Source organism: Oryzias latipes, chromosome 3, assembly GCF_053564925.1.
Source record: "Oryzias latipes strain Hd-rR chromosome 3, Olatipes_Hd-rR_3.1".
In the NCBI taxonomy this organism is placed as follows: Eukaryota; Metazoa; Chordata; class Actinopteri; order Beloniformes; family Adrianichthyidae; genus Oryzias; species Oryzias latipes.
In genome coordinates, this window is record NC_136239.1 from 39,874,639 (window position 1) to 39,893,604 (window position 18,966).

At 42.1% G+C, this 18,966-nt stretch overlaps 1 long non-coding RNA gene across 1 annotated transcript; it reads right to left on the reverse strand.

Moving 5' to 3' along the window:
* Positions 1 to 16,910: 16,910 nt before the first annotated feature.
* On the reverse strand, positions 16,911 to 18,674 carry LOC144991222 (uncharacterized). Its single transcript, XR_013655203.1, has 2 exons — positions 18,526 to 18,674; positions 16,911 to 18,444 (listed from the first exon to the last, which is right to left on the reverse strand). It is a non-coding gene; the product is annotated as an uncharacterized LOC144991222 (long non-coding RNA).
* Between the last annotated feature and the right edge of the window lie 292 nt (positions 18,675 to 18,966).

The following is an 18,966-nucleotide window of genomic DNA, read 5'->3' on the forward strand; positions in this document are numbered from 1 at the left end:
TTTATTCATATAACCCAAATTCACAACAACAGTCGTCTCAATGGGCTTCGTACCAGTACTTGTAAAGTGAACATCCAATCAAAAGGATCATAAATGCATAGAATTTAATGGAAGAAGACTAAACTTTAACTAAACAGACTAAAGTAAACTTAAACCCTCCTTCGCAGTAAAGAAAAAACAAAGAAAAACAAAAAACAAAAGAAGAAACCTCAGGGGTGCCCACATGAAGGAGGGATCCTCCCCCAGGACGGACAGGCGATGGACCAGAACTTTGAGAGAGAAATAGCAAATGTAACTCTGCAACTACATGTTTTAATTTTTGGATTGAGCAACTGATAAACTTTTCTGCAACTCATTGGACGTAACCCTTCTGTCACTTCTACTTCTAATGTGACGGCCTGCTCACAAAAGTTTAAGGGTTTCCAGAGAAAAGCATATCTTCTGTGGAGCTGATGTAGTTTTCATGGTAGCTTTTGATGCATTGGCAGCAGCATCATGGATTTTCAAAGATAAAAGATAATAAGAGTCTTCATCCCGTATGCTTTAAAAAAAAAAATAAAAATCCCACAATGCATTAGCATACGAAATGTATTTTTAAACATCACCACATGCAATTAAATTTCCATTGTCTGGATACATAGCATCTGTGTAAAAATAGCTCTGGAAATGTGCTGGATTTGTCTTTCATGTGCTCCCATGGTGCAGGATTGGGAATAAGCCTCTGCAACTGTGCCCCCCCCCTGGTAAATTTGGTGAAAATCGCTTCATTCCTTTAGTCCTTATTCCCCTCAGACCACTGCTGCACTTGTTTAGCGGCTACCTAGCGTTTAGCCCAACTTACTTTCCAAATGGGGCTAACCTTGAGGGACTTGTTTGACCCTCCCTTTGTGTGTGCACAAACACACAAAACACACTTTTCCAAACGGGCTGGATTGAATAATTGATGTCCATCTTTTCTGATGCATTTGTTAGGCCGCACAAGTGAGACAGGCACTGACAGCATGTGTGTCTCTGCTGGCCCTTTGTGTGTGCATGTGTCATCTTCAGTATGTCTCCAAATTCCTGCCCTCCCTCCCCCCCTTCTATCAACACAAAAACATGCACTGTCCCCGCTGACATTCATCATAAATGTTGTCTTTCCCTTTTTGTCCTTCTTCACCGTCTTTGTGTCTCTGGCTTGGCTCTCTGCCGCAGACGCAGACCTGACAAACACACAAGCCAACCCCGATGCAAAAGTGCAACCAACAAGCTTTTAGACTGCTAGACCTGACAGATGAGGGAATTGACTGAAGTCAGAGTGTGTGTGCGTGTGTGTGATGCAAGTTTAAACACAGGCTGTAATGAAAGTGCGGCGAGGACTGGAGGGAGGGGTTTGTTTCTAAAGAAGGATACAGAGAAAGTGACAGAAACAACAGGAAAAGAAACAAAAATAGAAGCTGAGATGGCAAAAAAAATACACTTTTTCCATGTCAAACATCTTCAGTATTTTTTACCTCTGTGGTTGCGAAGGTGTTACGATGTCTTTTAGAATAAAGTCTGCAGCAGAAAAGTGATGTCTTGGTTCCTAAAAGTCTCGTCCACTTTAAAGAAAACGGCAGAAAGTCATTGAAAATGTGCTTTCCCCCCCTCCTCCTGAACTAAAGTCTAATTTAAACTGATGTCCAGTTAGGCAGCCTGATCAGTGATTATATTCCATCAGTTGTGTTATTGCTTTTGTGAAGCGCCCTCTGAGCGAGCAGCTGGTGAAAATGACAAAAGAAAGACAACAAGAGAGGAAGGCAACAACAAACATTCATCAAAACTACAGATAGGATGAGGCCATTCATCCTGGGGGCAGGGAAGAGAAATATCGTCAATATTTGACATTGTTTTATGGAGAAGCCACTTGATTTCGTCCGGGGTCCTGTGCGGGTGACCAGCAGTGATCAATTACCATCGACAAGATTTGTGTCCACGGAAGGGCCTGGTACTTTGTTTCGCCCGGCCCTGCCTCTCTGAAGTTGCCTCCTCAGAGATCACAGCCGCGTCCTCGGCGAGTACTCCATCTTCCTCCTGACGTCCCCGCGTTGTTGCCGCGAGCCCGCCTGCATATAGATAATACGTACTAATTACTTGGTTTGTTAGTGTAATCCAGACCAACGGTGAGCTTTCAGGAGCCTTTTGTGATGTTGGAGTCAATCCTCTGGACAAACATTTGCTTTTGTGAACAGGAAAAAGGATTCGTCGACTGCAGCCGTCAAAGAAGCTTGAACACTTCCAGATCAATCCTTAATTCTGATTGATTAAAAAGTAATAATGGACAACTTTAAGTCATTCCTGTCAAATAGCCTGAATGTTCAATGATATGGCGCTGGCCTGAACTCAATTAAATAAGGAAAAAACACTAACTCAGAAAGTCAACGTGTACCCCTTCCCTTTACCTTATTGCTAGATACAAAGAGAATGTTTGTTTATAAATAATTGTATTTCTAATTCATAAAAGGAACTTGATTATTAATCCACATGTATTGATTTAGGAAACAACTTGTAAACTTTGTTTCATTGAAAACAAGCACTAAGAGGTGAACTTTGCCTCTGAAATGATGCTTCTGGATCACTTAACGTGACATTTAGTGTATGCCGTGTTCCCCCCCACATTCGCGTTTCACTCTGCGTGAAGTTTTTCTGAAGTGTCCTGTTTCCAAAAGGCGAATCTTTCATCACAAATACAATTTGTCCCATTTCATAGCCAATGGAAATGCAGCTATTGTCACTGGTCAAATAAAATGTAAACAGTGTTCTTTGTTCAGTGTATCATTCATGCATTAAAACAGATATTTACTGTGACAAATTTTACAAAAAAAAAATATAAAAAGTGCAGCATTGAGTGAAAACGAGGAATTATAACTAATTTGTCACTAAATATAAACGACCATCGGTCATTAAAAATAAAAATACACAAATAGGAGGATTAGTGTTGATAATGATTTATTGAATAAAAACAAACTTGTGACATTCAGACATAGAATTAACAGACCTTACAGATCACATAAACGACAACTAGAATAACAAACCTACATTTTCCCCCAAAAAGCTGAGGAGCCAATTCAATTCAATTCAATTCAATTCAATTTTATTTGTATAGCCCAAAATCACAACAACAGTTGTCTCGATGGGCTTCGAAGTAAAACATGAACTCAAAAGGATCGTGAATACAAAGAGTTCAATAGGAAAATACTAAAATGAACTAACAAACTGACTAAGCTATACTGGCATCCCTGCCCTTAGACCCCCCTTCGCGGTAAGGAAAAACTCCCAAAAAAAACGGATTCCGGAAAAAACGAAGAAACCTCAGGGGTGCCCACATGAAGGAGGGATCCTCCCCCAGGACGGACAGGCGATTTACCAGAACTCTTAGAGAAGAATTAACTTATCTAAATCTACAACTACATATATAAAAGTCCAGCAGACGAGCTTCATCCAGCCGTGGTTGTGGGGACAGTCAAAGGCGCGAGTCGAGCCGGAGACAGGATCCACAGCCAGGTGTAGGAGCAGGAGCAGAGGCGAGGTAAACGGTCAGGAACTGGAGCACGGATGAGCCAACTGGAGTCTGGAAGCACTCCCACTCCCCAGGAGAGGAGAGGGAAAGAGGGACAATACATGAATCGCACTGCACCAAACAGAGGCATGGAGAACTAAATGATAAATTATGATCAAGAATAGAGGAGAGGAAGGGTAGAAGTAAAAAAGGAAAGAGGACAGAACCCCAGTGCACCATAGTTACCCCAGCTTCAACTTCTAGCATCCTTTTAAAAGAAATAGTTATTAAGTTTAATTTAAACAAATTAACATTAAGTTAAATAATCTCTGAATACTAACTAGTCTGACAATAAGCCTGTCCAAAGAGGAATGTTTTCAGTCTAGCTTTGAATGTAGAAACTGAGTCGGCCTCTCTTACATGAGCTGGGAGTTTATTCCATAAGACAGGGGCTTGGTGGCTAAACGCTCTACCTCCAACCGGACTTTTACTAATTCTAGGAACCACAAGCAGTCCTGCATTTTGCGAGCGAAGTGTTCTCATTGGATGGTAAGGGACTATGAGGTCCTTAATATAGGACGGGGCCAGTCCATGTAAGGCCTTATAGGTTAACAGGAGGATCTTGAACTTGATTCTGGAATCAACTGGGAGCCAATGGAGCGAAACTAACACAGGAGTGATGTGATCTCTTCTGCTAGTTCCTGCTAACAATCTAGCTGCTGCGTTCTGAACAAGCTGGAGACTTCTTAAGGAACTCTTAGGACATGCTGCTAACAAGGAGTTACAGTAATCCAGCCTCGACGTAACAAATGCATGGATGAGTTTTTCAGCATCACTCTTAGAAAGTATATTTCTGATCTTAGCAATATTCCGCAAGTGAAAAAAGGCAGTTCTACACGCCTGAGATATGTGAGCCTTAAATGATAAATCCTGGTCAAGTAAGTAAAACCCCAAGGTTTCTAACTGTGGAATTGGGGGCTATACTTATGCCATCCAGGGAGACTATCTGAGCAGACAGAGTATCTCTGATTCCAAAAGACTTCCAGAACAAACCTGACAAATGTCTGCCAGAGACAACAATGAGAGGCTTCTGCATCCCGCCCCATTGTTACCTTTATATACAACACTTGAAATGTCTGTGGTTGAGTTAAACGTATCACCATCATGAGCCAAAGTAATAAACAAAGTACTTTTAGGGAATATTCAACAACTAACAAAAGACCACACATCTGTGTGGGGTAAAATGAAAGGCGGTATGAAACAAATTACTTTTTCCGTTACCACAATCCCCGATAATCCAGATTAAAAAAATATTCAGAGCCGTTTTCTGTTTCTTCTGTGTGAGCAGGAAAGGCCTGTGAGGACATTTGAGAGCCTTTTAGGTTTCCTCTAATGCAGCACCTCTGACCCACATTAACTAATCAGGCAATGACTTTCCTCTTTGAAAGCTTAAGTGCTTGTTTTCGTTCATCTTGGAATAAAACTCCGTCTGGTGTTTGTTCGGCTGACCCAGGTGTTGCCGCTGAACTGTGGTGCTGCCGCATTCTGACTGAATACACTTGTTTGTTGGCTTTTTATCACGCCAGCTGTGATGGAGCTTTTTATTTACCAAACTGCTGCAGAATGCTAATTATGGGATGAGGAATCTGTCAATAGGAAACATATTTATAAAGACAAAGTTGTGGGCAAATTAAAAATTTGTTAGAGTCACAGGCATAAAGACGGAGTCCCGAAACATTGATTGTTAAAATTTGACGTTCATTGATTAAACTAAAAGTAAAATGGAACTTCTTAGAAAGTTATTGACGTAGGCATCAACAGCTGATCGTGTAAACAATGCAGCAGAGGATAATGTCAGACCCGCAAGTTGTGGAAAACAGTCCAGAAAGGAGCAACAGATATTCCACTCTGTTCATTGGGTGTAAAAAAATAAAAAGAAATAGGTGCATGTCTGTCAAAATTGGTTGATAATAAGAGTTGATAATAAGAGGACAACGAAACAAAAACAGTTAAGCTAAATCTGAGCTAAAGTAGGCTAACTGGCAGCTGACTGTTGCTGCAATTAAAAAGAATGTATTAAAAGAAAACAGAAAAATTCCATTTTTTCACTATGGCGCCAGTTAGCCTTCCATAGGTCAGAGTTATCTTTCTGATTGTTATTTTCCATCCATTTTCTCAAGCCACTGTATCCCTTTGAGGGGCACGGTGCTGCCTTAGCCTCCCGGCTATGACCCTCCGCTGCCTGCACTGCTGTTTTTTTATTTTGTTTAAGCATTCTCTTATCTTCTCTTTTTTTCCACCGAAGATGGAAAAATGTTTAATTTGTGCCCAATGTTTTCTTTCAAATACCTTACTTTTCGATAGATTCCTCACCCCATCCTTACGTTGACCTCGTCTTGATATACTCCTGTCTGTACAGCAGTTTTAACTCTAAGAAAGGATTCTCAAACTAGAAATACATCTATTTGAGCATGATGTGCTTTTTTTGATAGTTTTCTGGGATTTAGGCGATCAGTAGTGATGTGACGCGCCGTGTCAAGGTTTTAAAGCATGTTGGGGCGTTTCCATGATAGATGTATCAAAGAATGCTTCCTTTAGGGGAGGAGCTAAAAATTTTGACATCTAAAGCTTTGCTGTCCAGCTGGAACAGACAACAACTTAGTACTAGTTACAAGTTGTACAACTAGTACAACTTAGATACCAACAAAGTATCAACTCTTATTGGGCATGAAGACGCAGGGATAGGGGCACAGACAACGATCTATCAAGAAGCAACTGAGCCAAAGCTGAAAATAAACCTTGAGAGTGATTGACTGACTGGAAGCAGCTGCAGTAATTAACTCAAAGCAGGTGAGAGAAGATAGACAGGAAGAGAATCTACCGAGACCACACAGGTTTAAGACACTCAATGTAAGAAAGCCGAACAGATTTCATGGACAAAAGAGAACTTTGTAGACTTCAGAGAAACATGAACAAAGGAAGAGCAGCGTGTCTGTGGGTTTGTGGGAGAAGGCGTTTGTTTGGCAGCTGGAAACATGCAGACCGCTTGTCATACATGAATTAAAAAAGAAACGGAATCCCTCTGCTAAAACAAATCCAAAAACAAGTTTTCCCTCTCGAGTTTTGTTGAAACCTTTACAGCCTACAGTATAATTTATACCGGTAAATTTGATGATTGGCTGAGCGGTCGGCATTTGCTGGCAAATATACCAACCAAAACAATCTGGAATTCGGAGAATATTGTTAAAAAACGGTAAATAGAACCAGAATTTACAAGTTTAGACATGAACATTAATACACAGTCACACAAATGTTGTTCCTTTGTTTAAAATTTGTATAAAAAGGTTCAAATAAAATGCATTAACTGCTACCTCACTCTTTATGACTCAGAAAAACAAAATATACGAGTGACTGTATATTTTAACCCACATCTTTGTCTAAAAGAGAGACATCTGCTCATTCTGTATGTCCATTTCAAAGCCAGAAGGACTTCCTCCTCTCCATCTGTGGTTTGGTCACAACAGCCACTGCGGATGTGAGGGTCCAGGCAGGTATCCGGGGTCTTCAGGTGGGACTCTTCTCCACATCAGGCTTCATTGACATGAACCAGAAGAATCAGCAGTGTGATTCAGTGCACCCAATACCGGACTTTTATATCCCCAACACAAAGCATTTGACACAACTCCAAGTACATGTCCCTAAACGACAAATCTTTAAAAACACAAACATTTGGGAGAAGAAACAGAGAGAAAAAATATAAGGAAGAAAGACGGACCAACGAAAGGCATCTGAGTGGACTAAACAGCTAATAGTTAGCTTTCAGCACAACTGTCTACAATACTTAACCAAAGCCCAACAAGAGGAAACAGTGGGATGATACGCAAACTCCTCAGTGATGCAGGCAGAAAAAAGAAACTTTGAGCGGTCGGTGGTCCTCAAAGTTTCTAAAGGCTACTAGACACCTTTCTAGTTTTCATTAATGGGTCACTGAAAGGAAATGCAACAACAGTGTAAGTGTGATGCTGCGTTCACACCGGGCTCCTCAGAAACGCATGAACAATGTGCATGTATACATATATGTATGTATGTATGTATGTGGTATGTATGTATGTGTTATGTATGTATGTATGTATGTATGTATGTATGTATATATGTATATATATATATATATATATATATATATGTATGTACACTGACCAAAAATATGAACGCAACACTTTTGTTATTGCTCCCATTTTTTATGGTATGAACTCAAAGATGTGAAACATTTTCCACATACACAAAATAACCAGTTCTCTGAAATATTGTTCACAAATCTGTCTAAATCTGTGATAGTGAGCACTACTCCTTTGCCAAGACAATCCATCCCACCTCACAGGTGTGCCATATCAAGATGCTGATTAGACAGCATGATTATTGCACAGGTGTGCCTTTTGACTGGCCACAAGAAAAGGCCACTCTGAAATCTTCAGTTGTTTCACACAGCACAATGCCACAGATGTCCCAAGTTTTGAGGGAGCGTGCAATTGGCATGCTGATATCAGGAATGTCCACCAGAGCTGTTGCTAGAGAATTGAATGTCCATTTCTCCACCATAAGCCGTCTCCAAAGGCGTTTCAGAGAATTTGGCAGCACATCCAACCGGCCTCACAACCGCAGACCACATGTAACCACACCAGCCCAAGACCTCCACATCCAGCATGTCCACCTCCAAGATCGTCTGAGACCAGCCACTCGGACAATTGCTGAAACAATCGGTTTGCACAACCACAGAATTTCTGCACAAACTGTCAGAAACCGTCTCAGGGAAGCTCATCTGCATGCTCGTCCTCCTCATTGAGGTCTCGATCTCACTCCAGTTTGTCGTCGTAACCGACTTGAGTGGGCAAATGCTCACATGCGATGGCGTCTGGCACGTTGGAGAGGTGTTCTCTTCACGGATGAATCCCGGTTTACACTGTTCAGGGCAGATGGCAGACAGCGTGTTTGGCGTCGTGTGGGTGAGCGGTTTTCTGCTGTCAATGTTGTGGATCGAGTCGCCCATGGTGGTGGTGGGGTTATGGTATGGGCAGGCATATGTTATGGGCGAAGAACACAGGTGCATTTCATTGATGGCATTTTGAATGCACAGAGATACCGTGACGAGATCCTGGGGCCCATTGTTGTGCCGTACATCCAACAACATCACCTCATGTTGCAGCATGATGATGCACGGCCCCATGTTGCAAGGATCTGTACACAATTCTTGGAAGCTGAAAACATCCCAGTTCTTGCATGGCCAGCATACTCACCGGACATGTCACCCATTGAGCATGTTTGGGATGCTCTGGATCGGCGAATACGACAGCGTGTTCCAGTTCCTGCCAATATCCAGCAACTTTGCACAGCCATTGAAGAAGAGTGGACCAACATTCCACAGGCCGAAATAGACAACCTGATCAACTCTATGCCAAGGAGATGTGTCGCACTTCATGAGGCAAATGGTGGTCACACTAGATACTGACTGGTTGTCTGAGTCCCCTGACCCCCTCAATAAAACAAAACTGAAGATTTCAGAGTGGCCTTTTCTTGTGGCCAGTCTAAGGCACACCTGTGCAATAATCATGCTGTCTAATCAGCATCTTGATATGGCACACCTGTGAGGTGGGATGGATTGTCTTGGCAAAGGAGAAGTGCTCACTATCACAAATTTAGAAAGATTTGTGAACAATATTTCAGAGAACTGGTTATTTTGTGTGTGTGGAAAATGTTTCACATCTTTGAGTTCATACCATAAAAAATGGGAGCAATAACAAAAGTGTTGCGTTTATATTTTTGGTCAGTGCATGTATGTATGTATTATATATATGTTTATATATATATATATATATATATATATATATATATATATATATATATATATATATATATTTGATGGAATGTGGATGATTTTCGCCTCGGTGCTGGTGCCTGCGGGAGAGGCTGAAGCCTCCAATTGTGTCGCAAAAGCTGCTAAAATTGTTAATTTTCTGAATTTTTATTTTACTGTAAGATCTGAGAAGTTTTTAAATTAGCATAAAGTTGTCAAGAGAATGAATCCTAACTGTAACCACTCAGTTAGGAAATCAGTTAAAATCACAGAGTTGGTTCCTCAGCTGGTTATCTGGTTGGTTAAAGGCAAACCAACAAACCATAAAATGGCCAACCTGCCCAAATAATTTCTACTACTTTCACAAAATCTAGTAACACTCCCTTTTTTTGGGGGGCTATTTAAATAATAAAATCCAACCCAAATCCTTTATTTTAGCAGAGAAATACTCCATCCCTGACTGCAAAAATGAATACAATTTAATTTTCTTGAGCATCCTCGTCCGAGTTGCGTAACCCGACAGAGCAAACGGGCTTTCTGTTGAAGTTTCCATCAGGCAGCTGTGACCCACCGATGTGCTTTTCCATGGCTGCATAACTCACTCATAATGGCGGCCTGAATGGCCGGTCACTTCAGGCCGCCGAGGTTGTAGAGCGGTAATACGGTGTGGTAACAGCGGCCCCTGTGAGTGCTGCAGCGCCGGCCTGTGATTTGTAGCTCGGAGAGACTAATGAAGTGGTCGCTCTGCCATCCTGCTTCTTTTGCAAGATCAATTCGGCGTCAGAGCGCGTACAGCCGCCGTGCTTTATGAATGATGGAAACCTCCTTAGGCCATCCATATACCTGGATTCACTATGCAGCCCCTGCTCCCCCCCACCCCACCCCATGCTCCAGGAGGCAGGGACTCAGCAATCTTTCTTGTTTGGAGAAAAATGCATTACCATGGGCCTCCTCTGCACACAGACACACCTATAAACTGTACACACTCCTCCACAGCGCTCGGCTCCCAGGCTGTGTTAAAAAAGTAATAGCCCCCCGTGTTTGGTTTGTGCTCACGTGTAACACCTTTTTTTTTTTTTAGCTGCCATGCTGAGTGCAGATGAACTGATGGAGTTGATACGAGGCTTTTTGCCGCTTCGACCACGATGACATGCTCTTTTTCACAGGAAGGGCGAGGAAAAGAGCAGCTTTTAAAGTGGTAATGCATAATGTGCTGAGCGTTTTAGTCAGTGGTGATCATGAAAATGAGCTGCCGGTGGTTCTCCGCCTCGGTGGCCTCTGATCCCGTCCAGTCTGGCTTTTAAAGCATCAGCAAATGCAGATTCAGGGAAGAAATTCCAAATTCAACCTTTCCTTCTTTTTTTTTTTAGGTGAAACTAAAAAAGCTTAAAAAAAAACAATTAAAATCTATCTTAATTGCTCTGTATTCATGTTGTCTTTGTTAAACTCAACTAATGCAATGTAAATATTCTTTGCAGATGGCAGGTTTTGCATTGTGGCCGTCGCTATGACTTCTCAAAACACTTCAGTCAAAAATGGAAATTCAGGTTCAAAATTAAACAAAAAAAGACAAAAAAATATTGCTTTATAAGAGTTTTATAGGAGCATTGAAATCTCACTATCTGATATTTTTATTTTTATTGAAGGCGCAGAGCGAGACTCGTGGACGGCAAAACAAAGCGGGGCGGCAGCTCAGAGTCTTTCATCTCAACTTTTGAGATTGATGAGTTCAGGCTTCCTCTACATCAGCATCTGCACGGCCATCATCCTATTTCATAACAACACGTGTGTCAGCACACAAAGTGCAGCAGCACAATAGGTGGTGGAGTCATTCAGTCGAACCTGATAGCCCTCCACCCATCTTCCCGGGAGATCTTTCATCCGTCCGCCATTCTTCACGTTGTGTAGACAGAAGAGGAGCAGCCACAGTGTGACGGAGAGAAAAAGCTTAAAGCCCCCCCCCCCTGTTAAAATCACGTTGTTTTTTTATGTTTTTGACAGGTACGTTTGGCATTTTTCTTATGAAAGAGAACAAATAAAATCGTTTCATTTTTGCATTTCTGAGTATTTCTCCTTTTAAATCACAGTAAATCAAATTGTTTTGAATTATTGAGCCGTTGTGTTGTCACAGTAGCGCATGAGCGTTGCACAAGCTCCCTGGTCTGCCCCGCCCCGCCCCGCGAGCACATATTTCTAATGACCTGCCGCTCTGCAGCAACTATGTCCCAGAAAACAAGACAGGTTTTGTTTTCTTTATATTTTGGCCACAAACTGCATCATCATCATTAAAAGACCATTTGGAACTCTTTGAAAATAGATCAAAAGATGATCAGAGCGGGACTTTAACGTTCTGGAGACCAGCCGTCACTGATTGGTTGTTTTTCGTTGCTGTCAGAATAAACCTTTTGATGAAATCAAGGTATTCCCGCGCTTGAACACAACGCAGAGCAATAGGTGAGGCATGAACAGGCTGGTTAACAGGACATGCCTGTTAAATTTATATTTAAAAAAAACAACAAATTTGTTCAGAGTTTCTTAATTTAATTGCACTTACACTACGTTTCTGTTTAGCGTCGGTTGTAAAATTCCAGGTTTTTTTTGGTCGAATTTGCTTTGAAGGCTCATTTAGGACTAAAATCCAGTCGTCAGTCACGAATAAAAACACAATTCTGGAGCTTTTTTAGCATCACTAAAAATCCCATCATAATGAGAAACGTGAGACAACCAATCCTAGCTGCACCTCGCCCTGTTTCCTGAGAACTGATGACATCAGAGGAACCGAACCGCCTCCAGGAAGAAACATGACAACCAAGACAAGAACAAACCCGAGAAGAGTCTGGGTTCAACTTTTAATGTTTGAATCTGGTTTAATGTCCAATATTAAAATATTGAAATCAAAATTTGAGCCGGCAACTTTCAGCCTCTTATCCATGAACCGTCTGTTTCACCACGTTTTTTTTCCTGCCCTCACTGCTCTCTGTAGATTTTGGACAAAGACTCTTTAAAGACAGATATACATGTATATGCTGCAAACTCTCACTGTGTTTAACCTATACAGAGTTATTAGTTAGAGTTTTTAATTTGGTTCATCCTCAACTCCATGAGGAAAGTTGACATAATCTGGTTTATTTTGGCTTTTAAACTGCGCTTTGCTAACAGATGAAACAGCATTGACAAAATATTTTAAATAGAGCATCTTTTTATCAAAAAACAAGGAAATACAGATACTTACTTACATACTCACTTCATAAATTCTTGACTTCTTTTCTTTCTGCAGCCTGAATACCAGAACGCCGTGGGTTCTATTGGTGAAAAGGTCTTGTTTTTTGTGTTTTTTGGAGGAAATGCGTGTGAAAAGAAAAGTTGTGTGTGTGTTTTTTTTGTTGTTGTTGACAGACACATGGGTTCACCTCAGATGTTGCAGCACAGCCAGCTCTCACCAGACCTGCTCACATTCCTCCAGAGTAATTGGGGATAAGATGGAGCAGGAGATGCAGCGTTTACTGGGCAGCTGCAGCACCGAAGGGCTCCCCTCCTTTCCCCCTGAGTGTTCTGCATTTATTTTTCCTTTATATATTATTCATCTTCAAGTAATTAATTCAGGATATCAAATCAAGATGTAGGAAATCAATCAAGAGCCTCTTTGAGTCTGCCTTTCATTACGCAGAACCCCGGGTCTTGGCCGAGCCCGCAGCGGCGCTGGCCCGGACTTCTATGAGGACAGACTGAAACACTTACGTGGCATCCCGTCTGCTGGAGACGACGGCCGCTCTGCCTCTCAGGGCCATGTTGAAGCAGTTAGGCTGCATCCGATTAGGCGGTTGGAATTATTTTTGTTGTTTAGGGCTGATATAAAAATGAACCACATGGCAGGATCTCGTGGTGTGGTGCGATCCTGACACTTCATCGTGCGTCTGCTAGGCGGTAAGTCAACGTTTTTGATTTTTTTTTTCTACAATCTGCTGCAGGACACGAGAACGTGCGACACGGTTTGGGTTACGGGACAACCGTCTGGGGTGCGAGGGAAGTGGATTTGTCTGAGTCGCTCAAACTGCAACCTGGAAAAAATGAGGGGGAAAACGAGTATGGCCCACTACCCACCACCGCCCTCGCTGCCCCCAACCCCGTTACCCCCATTTTACCTGCTGCTTCGGTCAGAGCCGCACAAGACAAATTCATGAAGAAGAAGAAAACACGTTTTGCAAACTGGATGCTTTTTGGTTGGTTTTATCTCCATAGCAACCATCTTAGTCTTTGGTCGCCTGGTGGTGATGCAGACGTCTACGAAATTTTAGGAAGAATCTGCTAAAGTCAACTCTTGGACTGAGGTTTTCTGTTAGCCACGCCCACATTCCAAATATGTTCATACTGTATGTCACATCGTTTTCTTCAGGATGAGCTGGTATCATCAGCTGGTACCAAACATGGGGGAAAATTGAAGGTCAAAGGTCAACTTAACTTCAGTTGTGGTAGTAGATTTGGTGGCATGTTGGCAAAATTTCGTGAACAAAAGTTTTTGTTTCCAAAATTGCGGGAAAATGGGAAAACTGCAAAATGTCACTTTGCCACAAAATGGCTGTAGGTCATGTGGCCATCCCATAATAATGTACTTTGGATATCTACAATATGTGTGTTTTGGTTTTTTTAGTAAGGTTTGGATTTTTTTTCTTTGTTTGTTTCTTGCCCCTTAAGACGTTTTTGCCTCATTCCTTTTTTTTGATGTTTTCGCCCGCTGTGATGTCATCCGTTTTTTTCGGGGGGAGGGGTCGTTCACTACGCTCAAAATTCAATTTAATCGGATATTTTGATGCGTTTTTTGGTTATGTGGCTGGGGTGAAATCATCGCTCAAAGTCCAGGACGGCTAAATGCAGGATTTTAGTTTCTACCGTCAGCACAACTTTTCCCGCCTTTTCTTCCACGACTGGTCCGGCGATACAAAGGGTTACATCCACCTCACCCTCTTTCAGGCAGACGCTCCTTCATCCTCGGAAAGACCCAATAATGTTGTGGTAAAAGCGTCAGTCAAAGCCGAGAGAGGAGGGCAGCGGACAGGTAATGAGTGTGTGTGTCGCTGTAATTTATGGAGGGAAATGTATCTATATTCTGGCTGAGCCACAGTGAAGCCCGAGATCCCCATGGCGGTGATAATTTGCGGTTGTTAAAGTGACACAGTGTTGGTCGGCTGTTCGGGGCGAAGAATGTGGGGGCCAGACCTGACAATTAGAGCTCTGTATATCACAGCGACTCTCACAGGAGGGGTGGCAGAGAGGGGCCGGCAGAGGTCAGGACATGTGCGGGGCCCGAATGCACACACACCAGCACACACTTCCAGTGGCAGGCGCACTGTAAATACGCTGCTTTATGGGATGAGGTCAGCGCTCACGCACAAAAACACCGCAACGACCGACCAGAACATGCTGGACCCGAAATCAGAAGATAAAGGGAAATTCAGCCCAGAGAAGAAAAACTAAAAATAAAGTCAATGAAAAAAATCCAGGAGGCGAATTTTTTTTTTTAAATAAAGCGAATTAAAAAAAATCCTGAGGAGAAAAAACAAACAAAAATAAAGTGAATAAAAAAAATACAAAGGATAAAAACAAAACAAAAAATAAAGTCAATAAAAAAATCCAAAGGAGAAAAAAAAACAAAAAATAAAGTCAATAAAAAGCCTTGACCTTTTTCAAACACGCAACAGTGCGTCTTAATCTGGAGCACTTCAATTCTGGATTAATCTTGGTTGTCCTTACTGATGTCGAAGCGATTTTGAGAGGTACTCTCTTTCGACACATCAGTCTGTTTTTTTGTACCAGTTGCACACAAGGTTGTGTGTTATTGTGAATATGCTAAAGTGACTAACATGTAACGTGTCAGACTATAGTTTTTACATGTAACTAACAACTTTAGGAGTTAGCGTAGCCACAGGGATGTTTGTTTTAGCAATAAGAGTCATTGTTTTTGCATATTGGGTGTTAAAGATATTGTAAATATGCTAACACGACTAATGTGGATGGATGGATGGATGGATGGATGGATGGATAAAATGTATTCCAATCAATAAAATAGAGGTACGCAAACCCACTACATTAAAAATGCACAATTTCAAGAATACTCAAGTTAAGATTACAATAGTTAAAAATAAATGAATTATAAAAAATAAAAAAAAACAATGACTCAACATGTGGTAGGAATATTGGAAGTAGGCATGACGCCTGATTTTCACTGCCTCCTTTTGATCCCAGTGACATCAGACCCTGGTCTCCAGGAGGCCCCTGCTTCAGTTCATTTCCTTTAAAAAAAGTCATTCCGTGTTGGAAAATGTTGTGTAACATGTATGTGTAACATGTTATGAACCAGTCCTACAAAGTCTTTCTGAACGCAGTTAGTCATAGTCCGACTGACTGATCGAGTTATATTTGACTCTGTTGTCTTGTTTATCCCTTGTGCTATCCTATGGGGTCCAGATGACCCGATCCTTCCATTGACGTGTTCTCCTACCATGACAAAGGTGGACAAAGGTGGAAAGATTTCATGTAATCCATGGACACCAGTGAAGATCACAAATCATTGAAGAACTCTGTCTAGTGGGTCTAGATGACCCCACTCCCAACCTTAAAGTGCCTAGGATAGCACAAGGGTTACAGCGCTTTAGAGTTCGTCACGCCTCATCTACAACATCATTTTAAAGATGGACCATTCATTGAAAGTCTGTCTTATAATCCGGAGTCATTATTGTGCACTATAAGCGTTCCCAGAGGACTTTCAATGATGACTCTGCTGTTCTAAGACAACGTTGAAAATTCACCTCTGAGATGTCAGCGGGCCCCTTTTCCTGTGCCTGTTGTTGAGGGCTCTCTGTTAACACATTCTCCTGCTGGCTTACAGCCCCTCCCACCCCCAACCTATCACTGCCGATGCAACAAAAAGGGTGGGGCAATCCCAGAGCTGTCCAGCCACACAGTTCTGATCCAGATTCCAGCTCGGACGAGGAAAACAAAGGCGTTTATGGATCTATTTGTCTGCAGGTGGATCTATCAGAATGGAGCAGAACAGGCCGCCCAGAGTACTTTCTGTCACAACTGCTCCTGATTCACATCCATTTAAGTAGAGAAATGCTCAGAAAGGCAAGTTTAAGCTTAAATTTACATTTTTTGTTTCATTACATCACATGAAAAATGCCACAAGAGCGTGTTAAAAACACCCAAAACACATTTTTGTCATCAGAGGGGGTCTTTAGGTAAAAAAGCATCAAGGTTTCAAACAATACAAGCAGCATTGTAGAGGAACAAATTCATTTGGATCCATTTAGCCCAACGCAACACCTTCAAGATATCAAATGGCTTCACAATAAAAGAAAGACAGAAGAAAGTTTAAAATGAGCAAAATTTAAAAAATCAACATAAAAATACAAAGAGCGATAAGATTAATAATAATGTAATTGAATAAAAGATTATTAAAATGCCACCTACAGCATTAAAAGCCATTCTAAAAAGGTTTTTGGTTGACATTTAAAACTAAAGGAAGTGGATTTTGAACCTCTGAAAGGATGCAGATGATTTTAAAACCAAAAATAAAAAATAAAAAAATGCACAAATGAAACTTATTTATACCAAACCTGATTTTTATCATTACCATTAAAATTCAACCCTCCAGAACCCTCCAGCTACTCTGCAATAGATGATTAATGAACTTAAAAAAGCAATAAATGATAAAACTTGATTCTGTTTATGGTCAAATTTTTCCAAAAATTTGTCCCTGCATTTGTTAATTTCTTCCTCTTTTTTATTAAATGAGCGTGTTTTTAAATTCAAGTCATGTTTGTGACTTGCAGCCTGACAGAGAAGCTTCACCTCTGTGTGTGTTTGCGTCAGGCTGATGAGTGACATCCCACATAATTAGCCGTCACTTTGCCCGACGCAGCTTCATAGTAATGGGATCTAATTGGACAACAGAGGGACGGCCGCTGTGCACGGTCGCCTGCGTACTGTAATAAACAGCTTATGATTCAAATGCAGAGAAAAATCCATTTCCATTCCCCAGTCCAGTCACAGGAGCGCACACATGCTTAACATACACACTTCCTATTAGGCCTTAAGGGGCTTCATCAGAAAAGTAGAAGCCCAAAGAAAAAAGAAAAATAGAAACAGAAGTCAATACGTGTCTGTGATATGAGTTTGAATAATTGTTGTAATTAATGACCTGTGGGTATTAACTACACCGTCTGATGGACCTCTGAGGCTAATTTTGCCGCCGAATCTTTCTGCTATTGAGCCCCTCCATCACTGTCTGAAAGCGTCAAATTAAAAGCGTTTTGTTGGTGCAGAATGCAGCGGTTTTTACACGCTCGTGTACGTTTTTGCACGCTCACCAGCCCGGCTGAGGAGAGGAAGAGCCGTTGGCTCCCGGTGACCTTTACCACTCCTGCAAAAAAACAAAAAAAAAACTGCATTCTGATACTCCAGATATTACAGCCAAACACGGGCGTCCATACACAATCATTTTCCTTTTGTTTGCCCTTAATTGGAAAATAATTCAGGCGACGTCGGGGAAAAAAATCGATAAAGAATTAATGAAAAGAGAGAAGGAGTCATTAAAGGCAATAAAAAGGGAGAGGTTATGATGAAGATGGCATCATGGAGAGACTCCGAGGAGACAGGCGCTGGAGGCGAAGGGGGAGCGCGGGCTGGGACGTTTACCCGTGTCGCCAAATATTCCGCCATATTTCCGGTGTTCAGTGTCAAAACGTGACGCGGGCTAAAGGAAGGTGTTCATGTGAGGCTTCCAAAGCAGGAACATCCTTTAGCTCCAAAGTACACAAGAGAAACTCGATTATTTTACTTTCCTGCCCATTGGAGAGCACGCCGAGTGTCCCAGTCAATCACTCGGAGGGGCGATTACGTGACAGCGCCAAGCTCAAATACCTGCAGTCCCTTAATAGGATGGCAGCCATCAAGATCTGGGCTTAGGCTCCTCACCGGCCTACCACTCATCGGAGCGCCATAAAGCTGCCAGAGGAAACAATACTGCCTCTCTCCTCGCCACAGAGGTTAATGGCGAATGGGGCTGTGGCTGCCGGGGATACTGTTGGATAAATGATTATTGATTAGGTAAAGGTTGAGCTAATCATTAGGCTTCATCCATTTTACGGACTCTCTGCGTGACCTTTCTGCCGGAATCGGATCCGCAGGATTTCTCCGTACGATGATTTGATCGCAGACGGGCACTGGGGAGGAGGAGGAAGGAGCAGGAGAAAGGGGGAGGCTGGAGGATGAGGTCAGTGTCTCCACCTTCCTTCTACGTCCTGCAAACTTCTGAAATGAGATAATAAATTAGGTGGCATTCTTCTGGTTTTTCCCTTCACCCAAAAAAGTGAGACTTCCTCGGCAAACGCCTGGCGTGCTGACGGGGGAAACGCCTGGCTCCTAACGGCTCTATTTATTGAATTGCGGCAAATATTCGGAGCAGTGGGACATTAACCGAAGCCAGACATCTGCACCCAATCACGGCCGAAAGCCCCCCCCCCCCCCCCCCCCTTCCCGCCTCGTTCGCTCACGCAGAGCGCCACCAGGAAACTCCATGTTTATTTGGAGTAATACTTTCCTC